This window comes from Schistocerca serialis, chromosome 1, assembly GCF_023864345.2.
Source record: "Schistocerca serialis cubense isolate TAMUIC-IGC-003099 chromosome 1, iqSchSeri2.2, whole genome shotgun sequence".
In the NCBI taxonomy this organism is placed as follows: domain Eukaryota; kingdom Metazoa; phylum Arthropoda; class Insecta; order Orthoptera; family Acrididae; genus Schistocerca; species Schistocerca serialis.
The window spans coordinates 427,131,698-427,140,906 of NC_064638.1; the positions used below are offsets into that span (position 1 = coordinate 427,131,698).

The following is a 9,209-nucleotide window of genomic DNA, read 5'->3' on the forward strand; positions in this document are numbered from 1 at the left end:
CACTCACGTGCAGGCGGATTCTCACGCGCATCAGAGGACTTTGCGTGAGTCACACTGATCGACGACTCGACCTCCATCATTGAATCCAACTGATTAATACTTACATCCTATAACGGGCATGGTATGTAGCACAACTCCTTACGCTACCGAAACAAACCAGCAGAGCCATCTCACAAACAGTATATTGCCTGTTGTGGCGGCATGCACTATTCAAAGTTGATGCACAGACTTGTACACTGCCAAAGGTCGATGGTGGCCTTGGACTCATTGACTTTCCCCGCAAAAGTGCGGCAATCCTGATTCACCGTATCGCCACTTTGCGTGAGATTGACCCAGGTGGGACAACAGCGGTGCTTTTCGACCGTTATCGCCCACAATCGGCGCGTGAACCAGTATGTTTGACACATATTACATTCCGGATGACGGCAGTCAAGGTCTATTACCTCAATCAAAGTTACGTCCTAACAGTGGCCACCGACAAGGCACGCACATCAAAGCGCCTTTACTAGGCGCTTCGAGAGCCAGCCCACACTACATAAATTGGAGGACAGACGACCATCGGTCATCTGGCACCAAGCTTGGGCTAATATCAACCACCCAGCCCTCCCCACAGAAGTTTCAGCGCTATGGTATCGCGTTGTAAACAATTTAATACCCACTAATCATCGCTTGGCGGCCATCCGCCTATGGCCCTCGGCTGCTTGCGGCCGATGTGGTGACGTAGACACCAGAGTGCATCGTCTCTTATGCCCTCACGTCACAGAAGTGTGGGACCTTGCACGTGTGCTATTAGCGCTGACCGGTGGGACTACACTGGACTATGTGCCAATCGACTGGTTCCTTACCCCTGATATTCAGACCAACCCCCGAAAACGACATAACGCAGTGGTGTGGCTCTTGGGGCACACCATTTTCACGATCTATGACCTTTGCCTCACCGATGCTGTCTCTTTCATGGACTACCTTTGGAGCCAGCATCGCCTGGCGGAATGTGACCGGAAATATACCATTACTTTTGCAAGATTTCTTAAAGTTGCAATGGTTCATGGTTATCAAAAGGTGGTCCAGGCTGAGTAAGGCACCTCGTATAAGAATTGCCTGAGTGTACCCCTGGATCTTTGTCACTCGGACTTTCAAACTACTCTTGACTTAACCATACCCCAGGTTTGATATTGGCCTTCTGGGCATCACTAGAGTAGACTGCTCTATGATACTGATAATATGGAAATTGGTAACATGGAAATTGTGTGAACGTTGTATGAAAAATTATTGGAAAATTGGAAAACACATAATCTATCTTAGGGGATTATTACTTCGTTAATTCTATGGGCTATGGGATTATCTCGCCAGTTTCGTTTGAGTGTGCTACCGTCGCTGTTTTTTTTTTTTTTTGCCTTCATTTCTGTCTTTATTTATTTCTTTCTATTTAGTTTTTAACATCATCACTTGCCTCACACCTGCAGAGGGAAGTGTGTTTCTGAGGAGTGTGTCGTCGCCCCCTGAGGCATAGCAGAGTATGCCTCCGCTTTTATTTTCGGTTTATGGCAATAAGTCTTGCTGCTAACAACACCCTGCTTTACGTGCTGCGTCGACACTAGAGGATGGCGGCATTTTTGGAGAGGAAAAGGTAGGGCTATAGGGGAGGTAGGAGGGAAAAAAAGTGTAGTATCTGCTCTTATCAGCTTAATATCTGATACGTCCTGCATTGCACGACCAGAATATTAAACTCATTTTTGGCTTATGACGGAGTGCTAGGGGCTTGCTCCACCTCTGTCGCGGGTTGGCCCGGCATTGCAGTACCGCCGGGATCGGCCCACCTAAAATTAATTAAAACACAGCCTGAAATGGGTTAACATTCTGCAGTGATCAGATATTCCGCTGGTAGCAAAACTTGTCGTAGTTGTTGATGTGCGCAGTAGTTAGTTGCTTACACACCACGATTTCTTTTAATTAATTTAAAATTATCTTAAGAAATTTTTTTTTTTTTTTTTGTGTTAGCCAGACCGCACTTGCAGCCGCATTACGCTAGGCTGGTAATTTATGGTGGCACAGGACAGTGCCTTCGGATGCCTCGTTAGCGTCTCTTATGGTCCTATCGCAGATAATTTTAATAATATTTTTTGGAGTTATAACCTTAGCTCCTCGCGAACGTCGTCGTCGTCGTCGTCGTCGCCGCCGCACGCACGCAGAATACGTGGTACACACGCACACACACATATGCAGTAGGCGGTGGACGATGTAAGCACTCGGCTAGGTGTAGCTCGCGCCAGTATAGCTCGCGCCGGCCTGGCGCTGCTGTTGGGCGGCCTCACGGCTTCTCCACTGGCCTGGCAGCTAGCGGCGTTCAAATGGGAGTCGCAGTTTACTCCTCGACATGGAGGGTGGTACTGGGCTGTTGACGAGTGCTCTCGTATTTTGTCGTTCCCTCCGGCACTTGCCTTTGCGATGTTTTCGACGGTCGCCTGTTGCCATATCGGCCCGCACCACCATGTGTGACTCCCACATGTGGAGCGTACATGCTGCAAGCATTTAGGCCCTGACACTGCGGTTTTTCATCTCTGGCGGTACTCCGCAAGGATACCGCCCTTCGATTGTGCCATTCCAGCACTAATTGAAGTGCTAGATTTTCCGGCCTGTTAGGAGACCGCTCCTGCAAAATGTGCGAGGAGATTTTTGCTGGTTGCGAGCTACCCGCCGATTTTCTAGCTGTACGTATTGCCCTTAATCCAAAGGTCACAGTCGACTGTCGGGCTAGAGACGTACGTCCCATCACCGTTCTTAACACTGTTTATAAGTTGGTGGCACGAAGTGTGGCTTCACGTCTTAAACAGGTAATGAATAAGGTACTTTGTCCCACTCAATCATGTGGCGTTTCGAATCGAACCACCTTCACCGCTGCTTCTATATACCGTGATGCTGTCTTACTCACCCACCGCCGACGCTCGAACCCCGGCTGCAATTGATCGCTAGATTTCGCCGGTGCCTTCGATAGGGTCTCCCATCCTTACCTGCTGGCCGTTATGTCGCGGATGGGTTTCGGGGAGCACTTCATAAGAGTCATCCGGCACTTCTTGGATGGAGCAAATTCCACAATCATTGTGAACGGCTGCAGATCACGACCAATTCCCATCAGACGATCAGTTCGACAAGGGTGTCCCTTGTCAGTGTATTTTATCGCTTTGGACCCCGTGCTGCGTGACATCGGACGAATGGTCGATGGTGTTCCTTTCCCAGGCGTCACCTTCCGCAGTGCGGCATACGCGGATGGTGTAGGTGTGTTTGTAGCAAACGCCAGGGACATCGATTCAGTTCGCCGAGTCCTCCACATTTATGAACGAGCATCCGGTGCCATGTTAAAAGTCAACAAAATGGTGCTAATCCCACTAGGACCACGATCATTGACCATCGAGCGCCCATGGTTCCGGATTGTAGGGGAACAACGTATCTTGGGTCTTGAGGTGACTGCCTGTCCGCAGCGCATCTTAACACTCACGTGCAGGCGGATTCTCACGCGCATCAGAGGACTTTGCGTGAGTCACACTGATCGACGACTCGACCTCCATCATTGAATCCAACTGATTAATACTTACATCCTATAACGGGCATGGTATGTAGCACAACTCCTTACGCTACCGAAACAAACCAGCAGAGCCATCTCACAAACAGTATATTGCCTGTTGTGGCGGCATGCACTATTCAAAGTTGATGCACAGACTTGTACACTGCCAAAGGTCGATGGTGGCCTTGGACTCATTGACTTTCCCCGCAAAAGTGCGGCAATCCTGATTCACCGTATCGCCACTTTGCGTGAGATTGACCCAGGTGGGACAACAGCGGTGCTTTTCGACCGTTATCGCCCACAATCGGCGCGTGAACCAGTATGTTTGACACATATTACATTCCGGATGACGGCAGTCAAGGTCTATTACCTCAATCAAAGTTACGTCCTAACAGTGGCCACCGACAAGGCACGCACATCAAAGCGCCTTTACTAGGCGCTTCGAGAGCCAGCCCACACTACATAAATTGGAGGACAGACGACCATCGGTCATCTGGCACCAAGCTTGGGCTAATATCAACCACCCAGCCCTCCCCACAGAAGTTTCAGCGCTATGGTATCGCGTTGTAAACAATTTAATACCCACTAATCATCGCTTGGCGGCCATCCGCCTATGGCCCTCGGCTGCCTGCGGCCGATGTGGTGACGTAGACACCAGAGTGCATCGTCTCTTATGCCCTCACGTCACAGAAGTGTGGGACCTTGCACGTGTGCTATTAGCGCTGACCGGTGGGACTACACTGGACTATGTGCCAATCGACTGGTTCCTTACCCCTGATATTCAGACCAACCCCCGAAAACGACATAACGCAGTGGTGTGGCTCTTGGGGCACACCATTTTCACGATCTATGACCTTTGCCTCACCGATGCTGTCTCTTTCATGGACTACCTTTGGAGCCAGCATCGCCTGGCGGAATGTGACCGGAAATATACCATTACTTTTGCAAGATTTCTTAAAGTTGCAATGGTTCATGGTTATCAAAAGGTGGTCCAGGCTGAGTAAGGCACCTCGTATAAGAATTGCCTGAGTGTACCCCTGGATCTTTGTCACTCGGACTTTCAAACTACTCTTGACTTAACCATACCCCAGGTTTGATATTGGCCTTCTGGGCATCACTAGAGTAGACTGCTCTATGATACTGATAATATGGAAATTGGTAACATGGAAATTGTGTGAACGTTGTATGAAAAATTATTGGAAAATTGGAAAACACATAATCTATCTTAGGGGATTATTACTTCGTTAATTCTATGGGCTATGGGATTATCTCGCCAGTTTCGTTTGAGTGTGCTACCGTCGCTGTTTTTTTTTTTTTTGCCTTCATTTCTGTCTTTATTTATTTCTTTCTATTTAGTTTTTAACATCATCACTTGCCTCACACCTGCAGAGGGAAGTGTGTTTCTGAGGAGTGTGTCGTCGCCCCCTGAGGCATAGCAGAGTATGCCTCCGCTTTTATTTTCGGTTTATGGCAATAAGTCTTGCTGCTAACAACACCCTGCTTTACGTGCTGCGTCGACACTAGAGGATGGCGGCATTTTTGGAGAGGAAAAGGTAGGGCTATAGGGGAGGTAGGAGGGAAAAAAAGTGTAGTATCTGCTCTTATCAGCTTAATATCTGATACGTCCTGCATTGCACGACCAGAATATTAAACTCATTTTTGGCTTATGACGGAGTGCTAGGGGCTTGCTCCACCTCTGTCGCGGGTTGGCCCGGCATTGCAGTACCGTCGGGATCGGCCCACCTAAAATTAATTAAAACACAGCCTGAAATGGGTTAACATTCTGCAGTGATCAGATATTCCGCTGGTAGCAAAACTTGTCGTAGTTGTTGATGTGCCTAGTAGTTAGTTGCTTACACACCACGATTTCTTTTAATTAATTTAAAATTATCTTAAGAATTTTTTTTTTGGTGTTAGCCAGACCGCACTTGCAGCCGCATTACGCTAGGCTGGTAATTTATGGTGGCACAGGACAGTGCCTTCGGATGCCTCGTTAGCGTCTCTTATGGTCCTATCGCAGATAATTTTAATAATATTTTTTGGAGTTATAACCTTAGCTCCTCGCGAACGTCGTCGTCGTCGTCGTCGTCGTCGTCGTCGTCGCCGCCGCCGCCGCACGCACGCAGAATACGTGGTACACACGCACACACACATATGCAGTAGGCGGTGGACGATGTAAGCACTCGGCTAGGTGTAGCTCGCGCCAGTATAGCTCGCGCCGGCCTGGCGCTGCTGTGGGGCGGCCTCACGGCTTCTCCACTGGCCTGGCAGCTAGCGGCGTTCAAATGGGAGTCGCAGTTTACTCCTCGACATGGAGGGTGGTACTGGGCTGTTGACGAGTGCTCTCGTATTTTGTCGTTCCCTCCGGCACTTGCCTTTGCGATGTTTTCGACGGTCGCCTGTTGCCATATCGGCCCGCACCACCATGTGTGACTCCCACATGTGGAGCGTACATGCTGCAAGCATTTAGGCCCTGACACTGCGGTTTTTCCATCTCTGGCGGTACTCCGCAAGGATACCGCCCTTCGATTGTGCCATTCCAGCACTAATTGAAGTGCTAGATGTTCCGGCCTGTTAGGGGACCGCTCCTGCAAAATGTGCGAGGAGATTTTTGCTGGTTGCGAGCTACCCGCCGATTTTCTAGCTGTACGTATTGCCCTTAATCCAAAGGTCACAGTCGACTGTCGGGCTAGAGACGTACGTCCCATCACCGTTCTTAACACTGTTTATAAGTTGGTGGCACGAAGTGTGGCTTCACGTCTTAAACAGGTAATGAATAAGGTACTTTGTCCCACTCAATCATGTGGCGTTTCGAATCGAACCACCTTCACCGCTGCTTCTATATACCGTGATGCTGTCTTACTCACCCACCGCCGACGCTCGAACCCCGGCTGCAATTGATCCCTAGATTTCGCCGGTGCCTTCGATAGGGTCTCCCATCCTTACCTGCTGGCCGTTATGTCGCGGATGGGTTTCGGGGAGCACTTCATAAGAGTCATCCGGCACTTCTTGGATGGAGCAAATTCCACAATCATTGTGAACGGCTGCAGATCACGACCAATTCCCATCAGACGATCAGTTCGACAAGGGTGTCCCTTGTCAGTGTATTTTATCGCTTTGGACCCCGTGCTGCGTGACATCGGACGAATGGTCGATGGTGTTCCTTTCCCAGGCGTCACCTTCCGCAGTGCGGCATACGCGGATGGTGTAGGTGTGTTTGTAGCAAACGCCAGGGACATCGATTCAGTTCGCCGAGTCCTCCACGTTTATGAACGAGCATCCGGTGCCATGTTAAAAGTCAACAAAATGGTGCTAATCCCACTAGGACCACGATCATTGACCATCGAGCGCCCATGGTTCCGGATTGTAGGGGAACAACGTATCTTGGGTCTTGAGGTGACTGCCTGTCCGCAGCGCATCTTAACACTCACGTGCAGGCGGATTCTCACGCGCATCAGAGGACTTTGCGTGAGTCACACTGATCGACGACTCGACCTCCATCATTGAATCCAACTGATTAATACTTACATCCTATAACGGGCATGGTATGTAGCACAACTCCTTACGCTACCGAAACAAACCAGCAGAGCCATCTCACAAACAGTATATTGCCTGTTGTGGCGGCATGCACTATTCAAAGTTGATGCACAGACTTGTACACTGCCAAAGGTCGATGGTGGCCTTGGACTCATTGACTTTCCCCGCAAAAGTGCGGCAATCCTGATTCACCGTATCGCCACTTTGCGTGAGATTGACCCAGGTGGGACAACAGCGGTGCTTTTCGACCGTTATCGCCCACAATCGGCGCGTGAACCAGTATGTTTGACACATATTACATTCCGGATGACGGCAGTCAAGGTCTATTACCTCAATCAAAGTTACGTCCTAACAGTGGCCACCGACAAGGCACGCACATCAAAGCGCCTTTACTAGGCGCTTCGAGAGCCAGCCCACACCACATAAATTGGAGGACAGACGACCATCGGTCATCTGGCACCAAGCTTGGGCTAATATCAACCACCCAGCCCTCCCCACAGAAGTTTCAGCGCTATGGTATCGCGTTGTAAACAATTTAATACCCACTAATCATCGCTTGGCGGCCATCCGCCTATGGCCCTCGGCTGCTTGCGGCCGATGTGGTGACGTAGACACCAGAGAGCATCGTCTCTTATGCCCTCACGTCACAGAAGTGTGGGACCTTGCACGTGTGCTATTAGCGCTGATCGGTGGGACTACACTGGACTATGTGCCAATCGACTGGTTCCTTACGCCTGATATTCAGACCAACCCCCGAAAACGACATAACGCAGTGGTGTGGCTCTTGGGCCACACCATTTTCACGATCTATGACCTTTGCCTCACCGATGCTGTCTCTTTCATGGACTACCTTTGGAGCCAGCATCGCCTGGCGGAATGTGACCGGAAATATACCATTACTTTTGCAAGATTTCTTAAAGTTGCAATGGTTCATGGTTATCAAAAGGTGGTCCAGGCTGAGTAAGGCACCTCGTATAAGAATTGCCTGAGTGTACCCCTGGATCTTTGTCACTCGGACTTTCAAACTACTCTTGACTTAACCATACCCCAGGTTTGATATTGGCCTTCTGGGCATCACTAGAGTAGACTGCTCTATGATACTGATAATATGGAAATTGGTAACATGGAAATTGTGTGAACGTTGTATGAAAAATTATTGGAAAATTGGAAAACACATAATCTATCTTAGGGGATTATTACTTCGTTAATTCTATGGGCTATGGGATTATCTCGCCAGTTTCGTTTGAGTGTGCTACCGTCGCTGTTTTTTTTTTTGCCTTCATTTCTGTCTTTATTTATTTCTTTCTATTTAGTTTTTAACATCATCACTTACCTCACACCTGCAGAGGGAAGTGTGTTTCTGAGGAGTGTGTCGTCGCCCCCTGAGGCATAGCAGAGTATGCCTCCGCTTTTATTTTCGGTTTATGGCAATAAGTCTTGCTGCTAACAACACCCTGCTTTACGTGCTGCGTCGACACTAGAGGATGGCGGCATTTTTGGAGAGGAAAAGGTAGGGCTATAGGGGAGGTAGGAGGGAAAAAAAGTGTAGTATCTGCTCTTATCAGCTTAATATCTGATACGTCCTGCATTGCACGACCAGAATATTAAACTCATTTTTGGCTTATGACGGAGTGCTAGGGGCTTGCTCCACCTCTGTCGCGGGTTGGCCCGGCATTGCAGTACCGTCGGGATCGGCCCACCTAAAATTAATTAAAACACAGCCTGAAATGGGTTAACATTCTGCAGTGATCAGATATTCCGCTGGTAGCAAAACTTGTCGTAGTTGTTGATGTGCCCAGTAGTTAGTTGCTTACACACCACGATTTCTTTTAATTAATTTAAAATTATCTTAAGAAATTTTTTTTTTTTTTTTGGTGTTAGCCAGACCGCACTTGCAGCCGCATTACGCTAGGCTGGTAATTTATGGTGGCACAGGACAGTGCCTTCGGATGCCTCGTTAGCGTCTCTTATGGTCCTATCGCAGATAATTTTAATAATATTTTTTGGAGTTATAACCTTAGCTCCTCGCGAACGTCGTCGTCGTCGTCGTCGCCGCCGCACGCACGCAGAATACGTGGTACACACGCACACACACATATGCAGTAGGCGGTGG

At 48.9% G+C, this 9,209-nt stretch overlaps 3 pseudogenes; all 3 read left to right on the top strand.

Moving 5' to 3' along the window:
- The first annotated feature begins 1,609 nt into the window (after nt 1-1,609).
- Nucleotides 1,610-1,822, top strand: LOC126421761 (U2 spliceosomal RNA; annotated as a pseudogene).
- Nucleotides 1,823-5,094: 3,272 nt separating this feature from the next.
- Nucleotides 5,095-5,307, top strand: LOC126422646 (U2 spliceosomal RNA; annotated as a pseudogene).
- Nucleotides 5,308-8,588: 3,281 nt separating this feature from the next.
- LOC126422657 (U2 spliceosomal RNA) lies at nt 8,589-8,801 on the top strand (annotated as a pseudogene).
- The last annotated feature ends 408 nt before the right edge of the window (nt 8,802-9,209 follow it).